The sequence below is a fragment of the Heloderma suspectum genome, chromosome 1 (assembly GCF_057233095.1).
Source record: "Heloderma suspectum isolate Gila_16-S chromosome 1, 16-S_ref, whole genome shotgun sequence".
Classification (NCBI taxonomy): Eukaryota; Metazoa; Chordata; class Lepidosauria; order Squamata; family Helodermatidae; genus Heloderma; species Heloderma suspectum.
In genome coordinates this window covers 64075574-64098105 of record NC_139458.1, presented here as the reverse complement: position 1 = coordinate 64098105, position 22532 = coordinate 64075574, and the positions used below count along the sequence as shown (strand labels likewise).

At 43.5% G+C, this 22532-nt stretch overlaps 1 long non-coding RNA gene across 6 annotated transcripts in view; it reads left to right on the top strand.

The window, feature by feature from the left end:
• Nucleotides 1–22532, top strand: part of LOC146357293 (uncharacterized) — a 534301-nt gene that overhangs the window by 51231 nt on the left and 460538 nt on the right. For all 6 annotated transcript variants that reach the window (XR_014789209.1, XR_014789215.1, XR_014789207.1 and 3 more), the window contains exon 3: nt 9314–9473. This is a non-coding gene — a long non-coding RNA (uncharacterized LOC146357293). The remainder of the gene's footprint in view (nt 1–9313; nt 9474–22532) is intronic.

Sequence of the window (22532 nt, the reverse complement as noted above, 5' to 3'; positions counted from 1 at the left end):
AGCACTTCTCATATTATAAGGTTTACATTTTGGGTTTCTTTTCCTAGTGGATCAAGATACATCTTTAAAAACATGAAAAAAATGTCACACACACACACACACACAGACACAGACACATGTATATATATGCTCCTCTTTCATGAAATTAACAATGGCACAGAGAAGTAATTTAATCAGCTCCAAGATTCCTTTCATATTATGACAAACCTGTGCACCTCCAGGGTGCTCATCTGCCACAGAGCAAATTTTATATGTCACTCAGATGCGTTACAACTTGCCATTATTTTTGTGGTGTCTATAGCATGGTATTTATGGCAATTTGAGAACAATCTAAAGAAACATCTTAAGAGCTTTGTGCAGGAAGAAAAAAATTAAGCTACATATGTAGAGCAGATCTGCAGTTGATGTAAATCAGTTTTAACTCCACGGCAGTAAATCAAGCCACTTTGATTTACACTAGTGGAGAAGATCTTGCTCCAGATCCCTAAAGGGAATGAAACCATATTTAACCCTGGGTGTGTTTGATAGAGTGTTGCCTGCATTTTCTAACTGTTTTGTCTGTTGAGCACAGATTTTGAATTTTAAAAACCCAGCAAAGTGTTTTAAAAAGCCAAACAATAAAACATTCTTTAGAAAAATCCCTTTCTTTATAATGCCCTGGCAAGTTGACTGTAGTTAGTTACTATGCAAACTTCGCAAGCTGCCCCTCAATCTGGACCCCTGCAGAGGATTCCAAATGAGGGGGAGGAGGAAATGGAGAACAATGAAGAGACAATGAAAATTAAGGGAAGGGAAGAAATCATGGGATGCTTCTAGAAAGCTTTTACAGAAAGTATTTTCAGGCCATTTTGAACAATACAAGATTACATCCTAAACAGTGTCCAACCAGTTCTCTGTGGGAAGCCCACAAGTAGGGCATGAGTGCAATAGCACGCACCCACTCAAGTTCTCCACCAACTGGTATACAGGAACTATTTCCTCTAGTATTGGAGGTAGCATACAGCCAACTCTCAAATCCCTTTTGAACTTCTAGGCTGAGCAATCCTCTGTCCAGGAATCCTCCAGAATAATTCATGTGAACAGTTCATTATTGATATTAATTAGCCTGGAAACAGACAATAGTTCTTAAGGGTACAAACCTATCCCCGAGATCCCTTGAAAATGTTACTCTGACAGTGGAGAGGGTGCTATAGCAGTGGAACAAAATGTTCACCACCAGAACCACCAGCCCTTGGGCAGCTGGCCTGGCAGAAGGTTCTGCTGACGGAAGAGCTCCGTCAGCAGAACCTGTGTCAGGGACTTGGCTCCGCTGGCCAAGTCCCTGACACAGAGTGGCCAAGAACAGGACAAGGTATGGGCAGGGTATGGGGGGCACACCTAAACCAATTCCTAACTCTCCTCATTGCATGGACACACCCACAACTATTGCAAGAGCCTATGCCATGACAGAATCTAGAATCCACCCGACTCCAATGGGAAAGAACGGGATAAAATGAGGTTCAGCTCCTCTCACCTCCTGCAACACCTTTTTGTGTTTTCCCCCTCCCTTTCTGAGCTGCTTAGATGCAAAAGAGCTACCAGTAGAGGACTAGGGGACATCTCCCTGAAGAAACGAAAACAAGAATAATCAAGTAATAATATAATGACGGCAGCAAATCATTATTGGACATATCTATGTTCTTAATGAAGAAAGAAAGAGCCACCTTAATTTATCATTGTCTCATGGATTGACTGCCTAGGCATAATTCTAGAATTTCTCACAAAGCTTTGGAATCTGCCTAGGGATTTCAGGACATGTTGCTTCTTATTCTCAGCAGAGGACTTCATAGTGCGCTCTCTCTCTCTCTCTCTCTCTCTCTCACACACACACACACACAGAGAAACCAAAGATGGCAGGAACACGCCCCCCCCCCCCCCGCACAACAACCCTTTCTTTACATGACATGGGTTTCGTAGCTGGCTACTATCCTTGTTCAGATGGTGAATCACACTGCTAATTACAATAACATCATATTGTAAAGAAATTGCCACAGTTTTTAAGGAAGTGCAGATTTTGGAATTAGCTTACTAACTTCTAATGTTGTGCTATAAATAATTCTACTAGATCAAATTTTAATTCCCTTTCAGCTATTCCAGTTCAGCGTCAATTTAATATTCTCTTCCTGTTAATAATGCCTTTTAACCATCTTTGTTTCCGACTTCAGAGTCAAACGAAATGCTATGTACAGCTAGCAGGAGAGAGCAAACATTTTCTCTTTCTCTCTTGGTGTCACTCTTTCCTCCCCCATACTTCATGCTCCCATCCACAAAGTCTTTCCACAATGAATCTTGCGATCCTCTCTACTTTTCAAATGAGGCAGCTCAGCCAGTCCACACTGCCATAACTGGAGACAACCTGCAGGGTCCCCAAGGATGACAGACGGAAAGGCCCGCTGTCAGCAGAGACCTAAGTAGCAGCTGCCCTTTCCCCAATCAGGGGAAAGCAGCAGGGGCAAGCCTCCCTCAATCAAGCAGGGTAAGACCTTATCGGGTCATTACACAGGTGTCCTATTCCCTGCAGAGAAGAACAAGGCTTCTTTAAGCTATCGGATAGTGGATAGAGGTGTCATCTTTTAAACAGAAAGTAACTTCTCTCTTCGGTATTTGCCATGCTTGGTTGCTTATTGGCCTGTTCCTCCCTCTCCCTCTCCCCCAAGCCTTACGTATGTTCTCTTGTAATGAATGTTCCCACATTATTTCCTCTAGTCTGTATTTTGAGCATTTTCTCCATTCATAGTTATCCAATTGCTCCCCACCTTCCCCAGCATCACTGAACTAAACACATGTTCTTTGGAAACATGAAGGCTAACTTCTTTATTTTTAAAGAATGCCTTAAAAGAATTAAAACCTATAGAGGTTAGGCAGGATAAGTCTGGAATCAAAGAAGTCAAAAAGTGAGGATTGTTCCCTCTCAAATAGATTGCTACCAGGCCTGTTCTTTGGTGTTGTTGTTAGCTGTCCCTCCTCTCACCTCTTCCCTATAATAATGTTTAGAATTCAGACTCTGAACCTGGAGAGTTCTGTGCAACCTAGACAGAAGGACATGCCAGCAAGGAACTCATAGGATCACTCAGAATTACTTTTAGGTGGCTCTTACTTGCTGGGATCAGAAAACAAACAGAGCCTGAATGGACAATGAATGGACAGAGCTGTTCTCTGGGCACTCCCCAGCTTTGATCATAAAATCCTGGCCCTCATATTCTCACTTTTTCCAGAGACATCCTCTGATTTTGGATAAGTTGCTAAGATACCATCATGCATTTAAGCCAAATCATTCCTTTTTATGAGCTCATTGGGAAAGTAAGAGTTTAAATCAGAACAAGACCAAGAGAATGTCTACATATTATGCTACCTCCATCTACTGTAACCTTTTGTTATACCTCTCCATTCACAATATCCCCTGTGCTGGTTCAGTTTTCCTGGATTAAACCAATGCACATGAGATTCCAAAATGGAATCACCTACAAAGAGAAAATCAAGGCAATGTTAACATTATAGGGCCTGTGATGTCTAGAAGAAAAATAACATAGTTCATTATAGGGATCTTTATAGTATTTAATAAATATTTATCTGTTCTCAAGCTGTTACAGACACCTTTTACATTTTTCATTTATGAAGATCTAATGAATGCTTAATGTTTTAACAAATGGCTAATCAATTTTAGATTGTCAGAGTCCAAGAGATCAGGGGATTGCTTATAACTATATTTTATAACCATCTATAACACTATATATTGATGAGCTTATAACCATAACACAGTTCTGTAACATGCCTATATGCATCTATTAATCACAGATGCCACAGGAGGCCACCCTCTCTGACTAGACGGCATTGATATATAGCATCACTCCACAGGTATAAGTTGGCTAAGTGGCAGGGGCAGCATGACTGAAAAGCTGAGTCAGCACCTTTCATCTCTTTCAGAAGTCTTCAAGATAATCAACCCTATTATATAAAGTAATAGAAAGATGAGAGCCTAAGGGTGCAATCCAGAGAAATTTAGGCGCACTTAACTCCTGTTAATTCCAACGGGACTTAAGTGTGCCTAATGTACACTTGATTGTGCTGTAAGACTGCAATTTAAAACCAATTAAGCGGGAGCACATGAACTCCAGCTCATTTAGCACCATTGATTCCACGTGACTGTTGACTTCAGAGGGGTCACATTAGCTTAAATTCAAATGTTCCAGTTTACCTGGTTTGTTTATTGAGCTGTCCCACTGACATTATCAAACCAATTATTCTGGTGTTGTCCAACTGGAAAGGCTCACAAATGAAAAGATAAAGGAATGAAAGATACCTCAGATTCTCTTTTGATTCCACAGTGGAAACATCCATGAGGTCATCACCAAACAAAGATTCAGGAAGTCCTTCTTGTGCCACATGGAGAACTTGTTTTTAAGAGGAATGCTATTAAGACTGCAATCCTACAGTTCCTGGGAGGGTGCCCCAGGGACCATAGGATGGTATGGTTCTCCCTCTCCCCCTGTGGAGAGGGAGGTCTGTGGGTAGAAAGGGAGATACACCCTCACAAACCTCCTCCTTGTGCATATGGAAACCTCTGCCACTCTTGCCATTCTGCCATTGATACTCCAACAGTGGTAATGGCAAAAAGAGGGCATAACAGTGGCAGTTCCAGGAAGGATTTGCCCTGCCTCTCATTCCCCAACAGTGGGGGGAAAGGATGCTGGCCTAGAGGTGGCTTACTTGTTTTCCTTCCAGTTGTCCTCTCACATCTTCTGCCCCACTGATGTAAGCGTGGCAGGGCTTTGGATTTGTTGGTCCTCTGCCATGAGTTTTCCTTCTCTTTGGATTGCTCTGCAATCTAAGAACAAATCACAGAAAAAAATGGCAGAGACACTGATTTCACCTGTGTTCAGATCCCAGATTAGAGCATTTACAGTTAAACTGGCAACTCACCCAGAAGCAAATAGGCCATTCACCACATTTGAATATCTCTGTCTTAAGCTTTCATCCACATCAAAAGGGTCAGTGTCCACTTTGTACAGCTTAGTGGTCTCAGAACTTGGTGGGAAGGGCATGGGACTTCAAGCATTGTGGGATGCAATTTAAACAATCCTATTCCAGAACGAGATTCACTGTTGTTGCACAAATTAGACTTAAGTTCATTCCCTCTAGGAGGGGTATGCCAATATCCCCTTAGAGATACACAGAACTCTGAGATTCAGTCCAACGCGGTTTTTATTGCAGGAGACAAACAGCGCTGTTCGGGTGGATTCTCGTGGCTAACGCCACAAAGGAGAACCACACCCTAGATGTTTTTGGTACAGCTTATATACATTCAGTATAATGACCCCATTAGCTATGCGGGGTGGGCCACATAATAGTCATGAACTTCATTAAGCATGCATAGTTGACATGTCTCTACGGCTGACCTGTCCTTGCAAGCTGGGCAGAAGGCGATCTAGCTGGAACTGGTTCTAACCAGCTGCAGGAGTGGCGGCTACTCGAGGCGGGGGGGCTCCTCTGGCTGTACCTGATATGAAACAGACCGTTGCTGTTGGTGTCAACAAGGCAGTTGATAAGACTACCTTCCTCTGGGACTTTCCACTGTAGGAGGCTGCCTTGGATGGCTGCCAATACTTTAAGATGGTGCCTCTTTGGTTCTATCAATCCCCCCTTAAAAGCCTTTCATCGAGCATTAAACACGTTAGTCAGCTTGGCCATTTTCTTGACAACAAAATTGCCCTGCTCCCACTACTCCATTGGAAAGTAGTGCTAGGACCCACAGCCACTTCATTTTTGGCGAAAAAGGCCCTTTAGCTACTCAAGACCCTGATAGTCCCACGCTGTCTCTAAATCTTGCCCTGTGCCTCCCCAAGCGTCCGGGGTCAGGGAGGGCAGAGGGTTGTTGCTTGTGGACCCCGGGTCTCCTTTGGGACAGGATGCAGAGGTCTGGTCTGGATACTTTTTTATCTTAGTATGATGAGTCCACCTATCTCACCCCAAAAGTTTTACTGCTGTGTGGCTAGTCAGGGCCACAGTATAGGGTCTGTCCCACCTGGCAGTCAGGGGCTCCTTTTTCTACTTTTTGACCAGGACTTGGTCTCTGGGGTGGAAAGGGTGGATGGTCTGGTCAAGCGGCAAAGACTGGAACTCTGTGGCATGGCGGTGTAACTGAAACAAAGCAGACTGCAAACTAGTAACATGGTCCCACAATATTTGCTTTCCCACTTCCCAAATGGCTCTCTCGCTTTGTCCTGGGGGCAGAACTTGGGGTGGCTGCGCAAACATGAGCTCGAACGGGGACAACTTAATCCCTTTGCAGGATGTTTTTTTGGATTTTAGTTAGGGGGAGGGGGAGGGCCCATACTCCTGGAAAAGCACACCTGCCACCACCCCCTTTCGCTCATGCACAAAGAGGCGGAAGGCCTTGGCAGGATTTGGGATCATCAAGGCCCGGGGAGAAATTAGGGACTGTTTAAGCTCTTGAAAGGCTTTTTCCATATCCCTGGTCTAAGCCCAATTGAGAGCCCCTTCTTTTGTCAAGGATTCATAGAGTGGCTTAGCCTTGCCACCATAGTCTGCAATCCATAAGCGACAGAATCCGGTGAGGCCCAAGAACGCCCGAAGTTCACACGGGCAGCTCGGGGAGGGGTAGTCTTGAATGGCCTATATTTGGCTATGATCAAGGTGGCGCTGGCCTTTTGAAATTTTATAGCCTAAAAAGGTGACTTCAGCTTTTATGGGTTGCGCCTTTTTGCCAGAGACTTTGTACCCGCAGGTGGCCAGCAAATTGAGCAATTCACGGGTATATTGTTCACAGTCTTGTGGGGTCTCGGCGGCGATTAACAGGTTGTCACAATACTGTAAGACCTGGCCTTTTTCGAGGCCCCCCTTCCAGGCAGCCAGGTTTCTTTGCAGTTGGGACCCAAAAATCTCAGGAGTGCATGTGAGGGCACCACGTTTTGAAGTGTGGGATTTATCCTTCCATTCCACCCCTCCCTGAGTCTCCCCCAAGTGGCTTTAAGGGTGTTCTAGGGCCCACCCCATTTTTGGAGCTCCCCTTTTACTGCAAATTGTCAATTACCTTGTATGCTTCATACTTTGACAGCTGAAACACTGTCAGAAGGCAATAGGCAAGGCAAAGCTATATATATATCTGACAGCCGCAATTGTGCACTTCTGCATTTGCAAAAAACTGACCCCCCCCCAATTACAAAGACATCTGCATACATTGGGGGGGATGAAAAAATAATAATAATAAAAAAATTCAGCCCCGTTTTGCGCAAATGTCAGAGTGCATTTTTTTTCTTTTAAAAAAAGCGTTGCTGTATGAGTGACAGCCACCAGTGGAGGGGCTGTCACTGCAGTATGGCGCTCAGCAAGAGCAGAAGGAGTTTCTGCCACTCTTGGCAAGCAGCTTGCTTGCTGATGCCCACAACCCGTGATGGGTTGGCAGTGCTGGATTCGGACGGCACACCAACCCATCGTGGGTACAACATCCCGCAAAACAAGCCATGGATTGTTAGGGTGGCTTGCTGCTCACGTACAAGTCACCCTGCAGGAACAGTCCAGGTTCGCATGAGATGACAACGCACTGTGGCTTCGCACGCACAATGGGTTGCTGTGTCATGCAAACCCAGTCGATGACTATGTATTACCTCCAGTATAGGAGGCAGCATGCCTAAGCATACCAGTTGCTGGAGAATGTGAGCTGGAGGGTGCTACTGAAGTCATGTCTTGCTCTTGGGCTTCCATAGGCATCTGGCTGACCACTGTGTGGACAGAACGCTGGGCTAATTAGGCCTTTGGTTGGATCCAGCAGGGCTCCTCTTACCATATGTGGTGGCCCCGTCCTGTTCCTACTGAGTACTGTATTACATTGCATTGCGTTGGCTTTGTTTAAAATTGTTTATATTTAATATGTTTTATTAATATATTCGTTATATTGCTTTTATGTTGTAAGCCACATTGGGAAGACTATGGATGCTTCCCAGACAAGGCTTTTATTGTGTGCAGTTGTACTCCCTCATTCACAGAATTTTACAGGGCGCCCAGATGATGCCGTCTTCAGTTTGTACCCTCCCATTTTTTTCTTAACAGAAAAACTCCATTAAGGAATAAAAGATGGAATAGCTGCCCAATGCCTTTTGATTATTAGCAATAGAACTCTGTCTGGAAGCATGCACTGTTCTTGAAAGGCAGCTAAGAAAGGGATTAAATACATCGGGGTAGGCAACTTGTGCCCTTCAGATGTTTTGGCCCACAACTCCCATCAGCTCTAGTCTGCCTAGCTAATGGTGAAGGATCATAGGAGTTGTAGGCCAAAACATCTGGAGGACCACTAGTCCCCCCCCCCGAAATAAAGAAATAAACAAATAAATACTGGGAACAGATATTTAGCCTAATTTCAGAAATAGTGCAATTTGCCCTGATCCCCACTTCCTTTATTATAATTTGTTAAGGATGCTTGTAACCAACCAATACACACTGCTAAAATGGAAAAAGCTAAGGAAAGGAAAACTATAAATGGATACACAATCCAGGGCTGTTTAGGATTTGGAAATTTGCTCTAGTCGAAAAATGAATTCACCAAAGTAGGCAGGTAGAGGGGTTATCAGGGAAGATCATTTCCTTGAAACCTGGTTTCTGTTTTTTCCTAATATCAGTAAAGGAACAACCCCAAATTGCACCTTCAGAAGCACATCCCTCCTTTTGAAGTGATGCATATGCCTCCTTTTGGACTACCAGAGTAGTAGAAAAGTTAATAAAATACAGTTGGTCTACTTACCTGTACCTAGCTACAAAAATATAGGTCACACTTATTCAGGTTTTTCTTTGTTTATTACTTATTCAGCATTGGACCTTGTATGCCTATAACTGACAATTAAAACACTTACAATATTTTGAGTTATATGAAGTTATGCTGTAAATTATTCCAGCACATTTTATAATGGGTTGGATCTGAAGTTCTCTTTCATGGACAGAAAGAAAGCCAATCCAGCAGAGGCTTTCGGTGGTGAAACAGATTGGGGAGGCAATTTTCACCTGCCCTCTGCTGTTTTCACCCTCCCCTGTGCCACCCCTTCCCACTGTTCCAGAGGGGCCCCCAACTCTCTGGAGCAGATTTTTGGGGGTGCAAGGGGATGCAGTGGGGAGAGAGAATTGGCAAAAATTGCCTCTCTGCTCTTCTGCCAGTGGGAGCATCCAGTCAGTGTGGTACTCCACAGAGGGATCACCTGCTGATGGATCCAAGCCATTGTATATTAGGATGATTTGAATGATAGCTCCTCCTGTTGTTTCTTTCCAGGCCTTGGACTAACACAGCAACATGGGAAGTGTCCTGGGAGAAGAGAACTGTTTTCAGGAGACTCCACCATATTAACACCCAGAAGACAGCTGTGTGGACTTCGTAACGGAGGATCCTACAGTTATTCCTCATTGTTGTATACAGGGATCATTCCCATCAGGTCAGTAACTCTGGGCATCTGACTGTTGGGTCCAACTGACATTGAAATTGCTGTGTGGATGCTGATGCACTCTTAGTTTGGTTAACTTAGCTCTCACAGTGTGCTCAGCTCCATATGGTTGTACACAAACATTAAGGCCATCTGACCTGTAGAACTCATCTTATGTCAAAGTGATTTAGGCTTGTGACTCCTGTGACAGCTAGGACAGGCAAAACAAGAAAGAAGGGATGGTGTGCATGCAGAGGCACCCAAGCTTGTTGTCTGTGTCGTCTTTAACCCATCCCCGCTCGCAAATGCCCTAACCCCGGCGCCAGCCTGTCTGGCTGAAAGGGGGGGCACTGCGGGCGGGTGGGGTGACAAGACATAGGGGCTTCTGATTGGTGCACCCCAGTGGCACCACCATGCAGGGAGGGGCAGGCTGAGTTGCCTTAAACTCAGCCCCCTCCCAATCTCAGCTCTCTGGCTTGATGCAGCTCCCTCCCACCCTCCCCTAAGCAGTGTGGGTTTCTTACCAGTTGCCCTTTGGGAGCCATGTAGGAATTTTTTGGCTCACAGTTCGATTGGCCTATTACTGTGAGTCCTTTTTGCCTATGTCACACTGTTTTGTGGGTCAAGTGTGTCCTGTAAGGGAATACGGTCTATATCATCGGTCACTTTCCAGTTGGCGGCTAGGATGGGCAAAACAGGAAAATAGGGATGGTATGCATGCAGAGGCACCTTATGGTGACAGGTGACGCCTGAGGCCCCCCGAACGGGTTGTGCAGCTCGGTGGGGGGATAAGGGTTGCCTGGGAGACCAACCCTACTCACCCCCCAGGTCGGGGGTGACACCGGAAGGTCTACCTCCCCCAGAAGGGGCAGTCCGGAGGGATGGCGAGATCACCGCCACCTCTCAGGCTGGGTGTGTTTTCGCCCAAGAAGTGCCAGCTAGCTGCTGACACAGTTAGATGCCCGTCCTAGTTACCCCTTTGCAGGTATTTCAATAAATGTGGCCCAATTTTCAACCCAAGCTTGTTGTCTGCATCGTCTTTAACCCATCTCCGCTCACAATGTGCTCAGCTCCATATGGTTGTACACAAACATTAAGGCCATCTGACTTGTAGAACTCATCTTATGTCAAAGTGATTTCTAGTGCTGGTTCTCTTCACTGACAACATCTGTTACGCAGTTCCAAACTCTGTGCACTCTGAAAGATGCTACAAAGCTTCTTTGAAGTGACCCTATCAAGACTTGACGGTAAAATTACCTGAAATTAATTCATTTGTTTTCATAGGCCACTACAGAGTTTATTCCAAGAGACATAAAACCCTGTTTTAAAGTGTTTGCAATAATGTTTTCACAAAAGTGCTATGTTGAGGGGGAGAAAACATGGCCAGGCTGTAATCCTCAAAGTTTCTTGTTTCAATTGTCCCACTCAAAACAATGGGGATATTCCAGAATAAGCAACTGAGGATCTTAATGACAATGCAATGGTTTTTAATATCTGGACAAAGGCTAGTTTACTTGTTTTTGTTACTTTTTGTGCCATTCTTGCCTCCTGTCCTCAGCTGGTGTTTTCAGTCACATGACAACTCACACAAACATCTCCACACTTACTTCTGTACAGTTTCTTATACACAGGACACCTGCTCTGAGACAAATCCCTATGGATTTCTTTCCTGCTTTTCTTGTAATGAATATATATATCTATAAAAGCAATTAATAAGGGTTGGAGAGACAGATGGGAGACTGGCTTTGTTATAACGATCAGGAGAAAAAAAATCCTTCAATGTTATTTATATGATCTTTTCCCACTCTTCAGGTGTCACCTCGCCACAGGGTAGGTACGCAGCCTTATCATATGCTGAAGCACCATCTCATAGGAATAGGGCTATTGTGATTTCTGCCCCTAACGCTATCAATATAGAATATTAACCTCATCTGACAATATGGGCTAAATGTTACCCAAGGTGATCTTACTGCAGGACTTACATAGAAGCATACCTTCAATGTATTCCTTTTAGGAAATGTTCACCTGCATGGTAGTAAACAACATCCGTAAATTTCATCTAGTTCTCTTTCTCTACACACAATTTTTAAAAATGCCTCGAACAAAATATGTTCCTCTAAAACCCGACTGAATCCTTGGGTGTGAGATATTTTTTGTTCAAGTGAATCACGCTGGGGTAAAATATTTCCACAAAAAATGATTCAGGGAAGCAGATTTGAGTGCCCATAAAGTTTTCTTTCTGAAAACTAAAAAGAGCCTGGGATAAAAAAAAATACCCCAAGAAATCTATAGATTTTTGCCACTAGGGTTCTTGTTGTTGTTGTTGTTGTTGTCCCAGCCAATGTTAATATATTGGGATTTTTAAAAAATGCCCCACGATACAAGTAAGCAGAATTAAGTGCAGTTCTTCTGTAACCATACACACGGCTTTGTTTTGGGGATATTTTACCACAGCAAGATACATCTGAATGTGGCTTGGGGTAGTAAAATATTCTAAAATATGATATTTGTAAATATAACAAAACATGGTGCATTTGTAAGAAAATTAATAACATGTAATATATTTTTAAAAACTTTTATATCAGTTTCTTTGGTTTTGTTCCATGCAGGTTAAATATTCCCTACAAATAAAGTATACTCCATGTTGGCAGTCACCAAAATGCGTGAAACAAATCATATACCAGAGGGAATTACAAAATGATGCTGTGGAAGCCATTTAGAAATCACACAAAGTTTTCTGTATAAGCTTCAACAGACTTGAAATAGAACTAAGAAAGCATTTTCTTTGGTTGATTAGCCAAACCAATCACTCACAGTTCTAATCTTATTGAAGTTTGTGTGATTTGCATTTTTTGCTTAATGATTTTGGTATATAACCCAGGATTTATGCTAATGGCAGGGACCTGCACCATGCAAATCATTATTGCCATTAGAATTTATCTTACAGCATGAACTTGCAGTACTTATCCTGTCACACTTTCATTTTATTAGAAAAGTTTGCAGAGTTAGAAGTCATTTAAACTCGTTTAATTGTTAAATGTTAATTAAAAATGCAATGGGTAATAGATTTTGACTGAGCACAGACGCAGCTCTATTGCTGCTATCAACCATGTGAACTGAAAAATACGATATGATTGGCTAAGTGGATTCATTTTCTGAGAGAGCTTGCAGTGACATCCAAGCCACTTTCCTTTCCACATTACGTTCCCCTCCCTCTCCTTTAGTACAAAGGGCAAAAAGCGAAACTATGTTTCGATATGGGAAAATGTTTAAGCTGCATTGTATTAGAAATAATCTCAGCCAGGATTTTTCTTTGTGAATTAATGCCCGTCTGGGGTTAATGGTCTTTGCTTCACCTTAGGCCCTCAATTAAACCCTGAACCTCAGTTGTTATTAATTAATTGACTTAGTTTCATTTCATTTTAACATTTCTAAACAGCCTGACTGGAATCACCCTGGCAGGGTAACATGGCCTCCATAGATGCACACTGACATACAGCACAGACATTCATTCCATTTTGTTTTGACGTTGTGCAGCAATGTTCTGTCCATGCATGGGAGTGAATGAGAACAGATGGGTCAAGCCAAGTCTAGTCCAAGAGTGTGCAGAATTAGTAATGTGCCAAAAAATAAAAAAAACAAGCGAAGGATGCAATATAGGCAAAATGTAAAGACAGAAGCCTCATTTATTTGCATGGGTGAATGACTGTACAATCTTATGGATGTTTACTTGAAAGTCAGTCCCACTGTATTCAGTGAGGTTTACCCCCTAATTAGGATTTAGGGTTTCCCTGTTTAGGATTGCAGCCCAAGACTGCACAGGTATCTTACTGCAAGTCTCATAATATTAAATGGGGCTTACTTCTGAGTAGACATGTAGAGAATTGCACTGCACATCACATTAATGCTCTGCCATTGATATTGTCAGCGGTGACTAAGGCACATGGTAACTCTCTCACATTAATGTCAGTGAGGCTTAAAAAGTTTAGCCTTGGCTGAATTGCACCCTAAGTGAGGCCCATGGTCTGAGCTAAACATAAGAACTATCCTATCTGATCTCATAAAACAGGGTTTGTGATTACAGTTTGTGATAAAACTCAACCACTGCCAGGAAATGAATTATATCATGTATTGGGACAGTTCAGGGGTATAGCCATAGCAGCAGGGGATTGTCTCCCTAGCAATATTCCAGGCCCCTTTTATGAGTTTTCAGTGTTCAGTTACAATCTCCAGTCCTTTAATGTAAGCCACTATAAGGGAAAATATGCAGGCAGTGTTCTGTCCAGTTAGGACATTTTTTCTGTCTAAACATGCATAGGATTGCACAACCTTTTTGGACTCATGGGCACATTTGGGAATTTGAGAAACTGCTCTGGGTACCACCACAAAATGTCTCTAATGGAGGATGTGGGTAGTCACATAATGGCTGCCATGGGGACCTGGCTAGTCAAAAGTGAGCTAAAGCAGAGGGGGAAATAGTGAGGCTAGAGCCTAGGAGGGAGGGAGTGGGAAATAGCAAGGTTGAGGGGAGAGAAAGAGCAGGGCTAGAGGCTAGAAAGGGAGAGAGAGAAAGAAGACTGCCCTAACATTTCCCAAGGTTTTTCTTCAAACAATGTATTTTTTAAAGGGACAAGGAGGGAAGAGCTTCACGGACACCGTTGGAGGTCCCTACGGGCACCACGTTGGGGACCCCTGTGTATATGTGCGTGTGTGCCTATGGATGGAGGGCTCTACCACTGCAGACCTCTTGTCGCTGAGTGTGGTTTCATACCACCCAGCATCAGCAGTGGAATGGCAACATTGACTGATATGGAAGAAAGAAAAGGACTGAACTTGGAGACACCACTGACATAAAACTGGGGCTAAACCTGCTTCTTGTGCCTGGAGACCCCTGCTACTGAGAGTCAAGCCTGTGACTCTTTGCATAGCCCTTCCCCTTAATAGTGCCACTGTGGATGTTGATTCTTGCTTATTCTCCATGATGGAATGCTGGGCACATGGGATAGAATGATGGAATTGGGTGTGCGTGTGTGCGCATTTCTTCCTGCCTTCCTTGCACACACCTATGTATTTATCTATCTGAGGAGAAAGAAAGGAAGAAAAAGTAAGAAAGAAATGGTTGGATAAATTCATTTATTGAATATATTGATAGATTTCATATATTTATTAAATTTCTTCAAATGTATTGGGTTTATGCTGTTTAGCACCAACATAATGGCCTTGTTTGGATGTAATACCATTCCTCAAGCATGGTTTAGTGTTAGAACAACTACCTATGCAAGCCTCAGACTCATTCACTCCCCCTCTCTCTTTGGTGTGGCCACAAGGAGGAGTATTTTTTTGACTAATGGCAGCATAGCATTACGTGTCAACCCAAACTGCGGTTGGTTTTAAGTATGGCTTACTAAAATAAGCCAACTTCAAACTGTAGTATATGAAGCTGGGTTGTTTTAGAAAAGATTAACCATAGTTTAGGGTTTGGATGTAATTCTAGACTGTGGCTTAATAAAAAACGGAAGCTTCTGATCTTGTGGCCATGGATTGTGCTACCCAATCAGGAGACTAGGCTCATTCCTGTAACACAAAACCATGCTTTAACATTACATCTCTTGACCACAAAATTTCTGGCTACCAAACCTGGGCCAGCGTTTGACAGTACTGTTTGTAGATCTGTGTATTAACATGCACACAAATGTTACACAGGAAAAGTTGCTTGAAAAGTGCCATGCACACTGATGGTGCTATGTAAACAACAATGCTTATTTCACAGTGAAGATGCACATTTGGCACATCAAGAGCTTTGGGTACTGGATGGTATAGAAATGTAGTGAGTATATAAGCAAGTAAATAAATAAATAAAAATCGTATGAGAAGCCATACACCTTATGTGCATGGTAACACTTTCGATATGATTGCGCTGAGACAGACACATCAATGTTTGTCTTTAAAAATTAACATCAGAATTTATCTTTGAACTGCAGCTATAACCACAGTTCCTATACTTAAATATTTACCTGTCTAAAAAGCATAAGAGTACTGTTCATAACAGGCTTCACAGAAATCTATCCATATCACCTATTTCCAATTCAAGAAAGAGACTTGGTTTCCCATTGTCAAGACTCCACCCCAAATTCATGGGCCAAAACTGAAACAGTTAAGACTTCAAAATGAGGTTTTTCCTATAATATGGAAAAGTTTAGAAGGCTTTTGAATTGCTTTGATCAAACTTTGAAATAATTTTACTGGATTACTATTGTACTGAAAGCATAATTTATAGTAGCTGACCTAAGCTGCTCTTTGTATAACAGCCATATATTAAACAATAGCAGGAAAGTAAAAAATGCAAGAGGAACTAAATCTGCGCTGTTTATTATTTAGCTCATAAATGCATCTTCCTTATTTAATCTTTTGAACCCTGGCATGTTCTTAATAATAAGCATTCAATTCATATTTACTATACACAGGAGAGAAAGCTTTGCCTCTCCAAACTTTGTGTAACATGTGACCTTTCCTTAACCCAAGAAAGGCCAGTTTTATACAGATTGTGATATAGTTCCTCTATCATGGGTAGATTTGCTGCCAAGCAAACCCATTGTTAGCCATCCTAGTACATATCTCTGCAAGACTTTTTTTGGTTCTTGTGTCATAGGTCTAAAACGTTAGCAGCAGGTCTCTTCACTGACTATGTCTGGGCAAGTTAACTGGAAATGAGAACCCATAGTGTAGATGACTGCATTGCCGGGGGTGCGAGTGTGGGTGCTGTATGTATTCAGCAGCATGGATCAGAATAAACCATGCTGTAACCTAATTTCAAACCACAAGATAAGTTATCGGCACACAGCTCTGTTTAGCATATTGTTCTTCGTGCTACAGTGGGTGGCACATGTTTGTCAGGGTGAGGGAAGTACAACACTGGAACTAGAAACCTTCTGCCAAACATTTGGCTGATCAGTTCAAGCTGATAAATCGAATCTAGTGTTTACCTGCTTCCAGATGATTCGTTGTTGGGGTTGTCAGGTCGGATTGCTGCAGTGACAGAAGACTGCCACTACTGGTAGAATTCCCTTGTGAAGGCCTATATTCCAGAGTTTAACACCCTTTTGCTCCCAGACCCACAGTTCCTAGTCATCCAAATCTCCCTTGCTTGTGTACATCACTTCCAGCTCCTAGACCATATGGGTGGGTTCTCAATGGCTTTTTCTTTCTGCAATTCCATATCTCTGTCACCCATTATTCCCCCAGTTCCCCAGTTTGGGGCCCATGACCTGCTTCATCTCACTTCCTGTAGCCATGCTGACTTTTGGCCAACCTCCCTACCAATCCTGTCTCCTGTATTTATTTCATTTATTTATTTATTTATTTATTTACTTACTTCTTTACTTCTTCTTTAAACTTATATCCTGCCTTTCTGTCCAAGAACAGAAAGGCAGTCAAAACAACTAACAATAAAACTTAAATTAAAACAAAATCTTAATTAAAACATAGCATAAAAGCAAATAAATTGAAAATGCAATTAAAACACAACAATCCATGAGATAAGTAGCACCCCCCCCCCATGCAACCCTTCAGCAGCAGACTAGCTTACATGCCAAAGGCCTGCCTGAATAAAAACATCTTTGCCTGCTGGTAAAAGGACAACAGAGAGGGAGCCAACCTCAGCAGGGAGTTCCAGAACCTGGGAGTGGCCACTGAGAAGGCCCTGTCTCACATCCCTGCCAAGCATGCCTCCGATGAGGGCAGGACTGAGAGAAGGGCCTCCCTTAAGATCTTATTCCATGATCTGCCTTTTACTGACCAGGAGCACCTCTGTCTTGTCTGGATTAAGCTTCAATTTGTTCACCTTCATCAAGTCCATTACCGGTATCAGTCACTGATTTAGAACTAGAACTTGAATTTATTTATTACATGTATATCCCACCTTTTTTCCTCCTTAAGGAACCCAAGGCAGCATACATAATCTTCCTCATCTTCATTTTATCCTCACAACAACAAACCTGTGAGGTAGGTTGGGCTGAGAGTCTGTGGCTGGCCCAAGTGAGCTTCCATGGCTGGGTGAGGACTAGAACCCGGATCTCCTGATTCCTGACTCCCAGTCCAACACTCTAGCCACTACACCACACTGGCTCTCATACTGGATTTAGATGGAAAGGGTGTCATTAGCATAGTGATGGTACTGAACTCCAAAATTTGGGACAACCTCTCCCAGCAGTTTCATATCTATGTTAAATAGGCTGGGGGGACAGGAACCCAGGAAGATACCACAGGCCTACAGCCATTGTGTCGAGTAGGAATCCCCCAGCACCATCTTCTGAAATTGCCCAAGAGGTACCAGAGCCACTTACAATCAGGGCCAGAAATATTGGAACAAGGATAACTGTTTTGGCAGTTGGCCTCTGTACACCACCACACTAAAGCTGAAAGGAAACACACCCAGATGGGAGCGAAGTCAGGACTTTCAGCTGTAATTCAAGGGGTTTGACAAAAGTGGGGCACTAACCATTCAGGAGGGACAGCCAGTGGCATATACATACCCCCATCATTGGTGGCTCATAAGTAATGGAACGAACGGCTGACAAGCAGCTGCATGGCCAGGTGTGGCCTGTTTCCTGGGTACCCCATGGCCAATCAAGCAGATAAAAAGCCCTGGAGGTGGTTCTGCATGTTACATTTGCATTTGGTAGCTGTTCACTGGAACTCCCAACATGAGGTCCAAAGAGGTGTCCATGCGAGTGAAGGAGGCCATCATTAGGCTGAGGGAACAAAATAAACCCATCAGAGAGATAGCAAAAACAGTGGGAGTGGCCAACACAACAGTTTGGAACATCCTGAAAAAGAAGGAATTAACTGGCAAGCTCAGCAACAGCAAAAGGCCTGGCAGACCATGGAAGACAACTAAAGTGGATGACCGCAGAATGCTGCTCAGGGTGAAGAGGAACCCTTTCACAACATCTAGCCAGGTCAAGAATGCTCTTGCGGAGGTAGCCATGTCATTGTCAACATCTACAGTCAAGAGACGGCTTTATGAATGTAAATACAGAAGCTTCACAACAATGTGCTTACAACTGGTAATGCTCAAGAACAGACAGGCCAGATTAGCCTTTGCCAGCAAACACCTAAAAAAGCCTGCCCAGTTCTGGAATAAGATTCTTTGGACTGATGAAACCAAGTTTAACTTGTACCAGAATGATGGGAAGAGAAAAGTATGGAGAAGGAAAGGAACAGCTCATGATCCAAAGCATACCACATCATCTGTCAAACATGGTGCAGTGTTATGGCATGGGCATGTATGGCTGCCAACAGAACCAGGTCACTCGTGTTTATTGATGACCTGACTGCTGTTGAAAGCAGCAGGGTGAATTCTGAAGTGTATAGGGCTATACTTTCTGCTCAGATTCAGCTGAATGCTGCCAAAGTGATAGGACGCCACTTCATATTGCAGATGGATAATGACCCAAAACATACAGCCAAAGCTACCCAAGATTTTCTCAAGGCGAAGAAGTGGGATGTTCTTCAATGGCCAAGTCAGTCACCTGATCTCAAACCAATAGAGCATGCTTTTCACTTACTGAAGACAAGACTGAAGGCAGAAAGACCTACAAACAAGCAGCAGCTGAAGGCAGCTGCAGTAAAGGCCTGACAAAGCATTTCGAGGGAGGAAACTCAGCATTTGGTCATGTCCCTGGGTTCCAGACTTCAGGCAGTCATTGACTGCAAAGGATTTTCATCCAGGTACTAAAGGCGATCCTTAAGTTTGAAATGATGTTGGTTTGTTCCATTACTTATGAGCCACCAACGATAGGTGTGTGTGTATGCCACTGGCTGTACTTCCTGAATGGTTAGTGCCCCACTTTTGTCACATCCCTTGAATTACAGCTGAAAGTCCTGACTTCGCTCCCATCTGGGTTTGTTTCCTTTCAGCTTCAGTGTGGTGGTGCACAGAGGCCAACTGCCAAAGCAGTTATCCTTGTTCCAATATTTCTGGCCCTGACTGTATAATAGTGCCTCCCAGTCCCATCTTAGACAGACACCCTGGGCAGGAGAAATTCTCCAACTGTTTCTCACAGATAAGGCTCACTATTGGCTGGGGTTGTAGCACAGGTTCTTTCTTTTTTCCTAATGATTTTTGGTTTATTGCACTGCTTCCGTAAGTGGAAACAGTATCAACTGTGTTGAGGCTTCCACTTTTCTGAGGCAGAATTCTGAATTTCTTTTGGTGTTATTTTTGAACTTACCTAATCACTGCAAGGTGGCTGAGGGTGCTGTGTGTTTTCTTTCTGTATTATGCATCTTTGCATTGTTCTGCAGCCTCCCAGGCCGCCTGCACTTTCTGAATTGAAAAAGCCCCATGGGAGGAATTGATTCATGATGTCTTCCTCATGATGGCTTTAACTGAATTGTGGGAAACCGAGGATACTACAGCCTGCCTCAGATATTATTGTACAATGACACTCATGCACACCCCTCAGCCACCTCGTGAGTAAGGTAATCACAAGAACCCCATACCCAGCCCATGAAAATTTCTCCAAAATTTCTTCTCCTTTGAATTTCTTTTCAAAAGCAATTTCTTTGCTATCAGATTGAATCAGAATGGTAAAAAAAGTGGGAGAAATTTTCGGCACAGCACTAACAGGGGCGTACTCCCCCTGTCTCGTTCCCACCCTAGATCGGCCACCAAGGTGACCAATGTAGTCTCTGTCCTATAACCAGGCCTGAAACCAGATGGAAATAGATCTAGATAATATACTTCATCCAGAAACACCTGGAGCTGAGAAGCTACCACATACTTTTTGCCACTACCTCTTTTAGGCAAGCTGGATCACACGATGACATAAAGATTCATCACTACCCTTACCCACTTAGACAGTCCCTCTCTCCCCAGCTGCCTTTATAAGGCAGAAAGGTCAAGGTCCAGCACACAAGTGGTAGGCCTCACCTCTCCAAGGATCCTGTCCACATCCTTGGGCCGTACAAACCGCACCAGGTAATGATCTGTCCATGACAATGGAACTAAAGAAAATTCTTCCACCCACCCACCTCGATCACCATCTTCTAACCCCATGTGGCAAACCAGATCCAAAGTGTGTCCTGCTGAATGAGTGGGGCCAGATATTAATTGGTACAACCCTAATGGTTGCCAAGGAGGTCATGAAGTCCTGAGCCACTCCCAACATAGTGGCCTCAGTGTGTATGTTGAAGTCCCCCAGCACAACAGGCTGAGGAGACCCCAGGACCATCCCCAAGACCACCCTGACAAGCTCAGGAAGGGAATCTGTTGGGTAGCAGGGTGGGTGGTACATCAGCAAAATCCTTATTTTGTCCCAAACACCCACCCTCAGGTACACACACTCAAAACTGGAAGTCTGCAGGATGGGGCACTTGGACAGGAGGATAAAATCATGGTAGACCACTGCAACTCCACCTCCCCCACCCCAGGTCTTGCCTGGTACAACATGGAGAAGCCAGATGGGCAAAGCTGAGATAGATTTACTCCCCCAGTCTCATCCAACTAAGTCTCCTTGATACAGGACAGGTTGGCACAGTCATCCAGGATCAAGTCCTGGATGGCAGTTGTTTTTCCATTCCCTGCTCCCATATCCCATCATGACCTTAGGCATTCCCTGACCTGGGTTTCATGGTGGTGCTTTGTTGATGAACTAAGAGCAAAATTGTGCAGGTCATTAAGTTATTGCAATGCAAGGTTCTTACCTTCGTTGCAGAATTTGTCCCAGGTAGAGAAAAGTTGTAGAAAATTATTGCTCAAACGCTTAAAATATGGGGAAGTTATAAACAGCACTGGTTTAAAATGATCCAAAGAGGGAAATAATTTCTTAAGCCACTGATTTCTTGTGAATTGATGACTCTGATGTGCAAATCTAGTGAAGCTTCCCACAAAGGCTTCCCTGTTAATCTCAATGGCAGGGGCAGTAATGTGTGCATATTCCTTAGCATGCTCAGAGCTGCCCCCTCCATTTAGGTCAATGGAGTTCAATCTTCTAGAGCTCATATGGGATCCTAAATCAGTGTGTGTACAAAATAAAGAACATCCTTTAGCTCTTTTCTGCAGCTCTCCGTATTCTAGAATCCATTACAATTTTTTTTAAAAAATGTTGCTCCTGCCACATAGTTCCACAGAAGGAGCAGGACAACTCATAGCATCATCTCAATAATGGTCAGCTCAGATGGAGAAGAGCTGGGCTTGTAATTTTGCATATATACCTACAAACCCCAAAGCATGTTCATTAAATACACCCAAAGCATTCTTGTGTTGCCCTGTGAATCCTACTTCCTGCTTGAGATTCAGTCTTTGTCAGGTTCTCATGGGTCACCTTCCCAGATTTCCCCGTGTCAGAAATCTATTGCAATTGATCTATGACAGCCTCCCACAACTTGGGACCCTCCAGATGCTTTGGACTATAATGCCTATCATCCCCAGCCAGTATGATGAGCGCTGCAGACCAATACATCTGGAGGGAACCAAGTTGGGAAAGGCTGGTCTATGATATTTATAGAAACTTCTGGCTGTTATGTGGGGTTGTGGCTCAGTGGTAGAGCACCTGCTTTGTATGCAGAAGGTCCCAAGTTCAATCCCCGACATCTCCAGGTAGGGCTGGAAAAATTTCTGCCTGTAACTCTGGTGAGCTGCTGCCAGTCAGTGTTGACAATACTGGGCTAGATGGACCAATGGTCTGACTCAGTATAAGGCAGCTTCCAATGTTCCTACATGTGCAGTAATCCACCATTTTTGAATTACTGTTCTCTTTTCTGGGAGCAATACTGACCTGTTAAGAACAAGGTAAAGTTAGTAGCAGACTATAACTGAATCAAAATTAACAGAGAAGAGAAAGCCAGAGTACTAGAGCTCTGTATTTTGACCAGGCAGACCTGCAGTTAAATTGTGGGAGACTTTTGCTCAGACACGAAGCTTGCTAAGTCACCAGTCTTTGCAATCTCACCAGTTTGTTGTGAGGAATCACATTATGCCACTTGGAATGCCAAATGAATTCTAATTTGAACCTCATCTCTACCTCTCCCCCTCCCCATGCATCTATTTACTCTTAACTCCACCTCCTT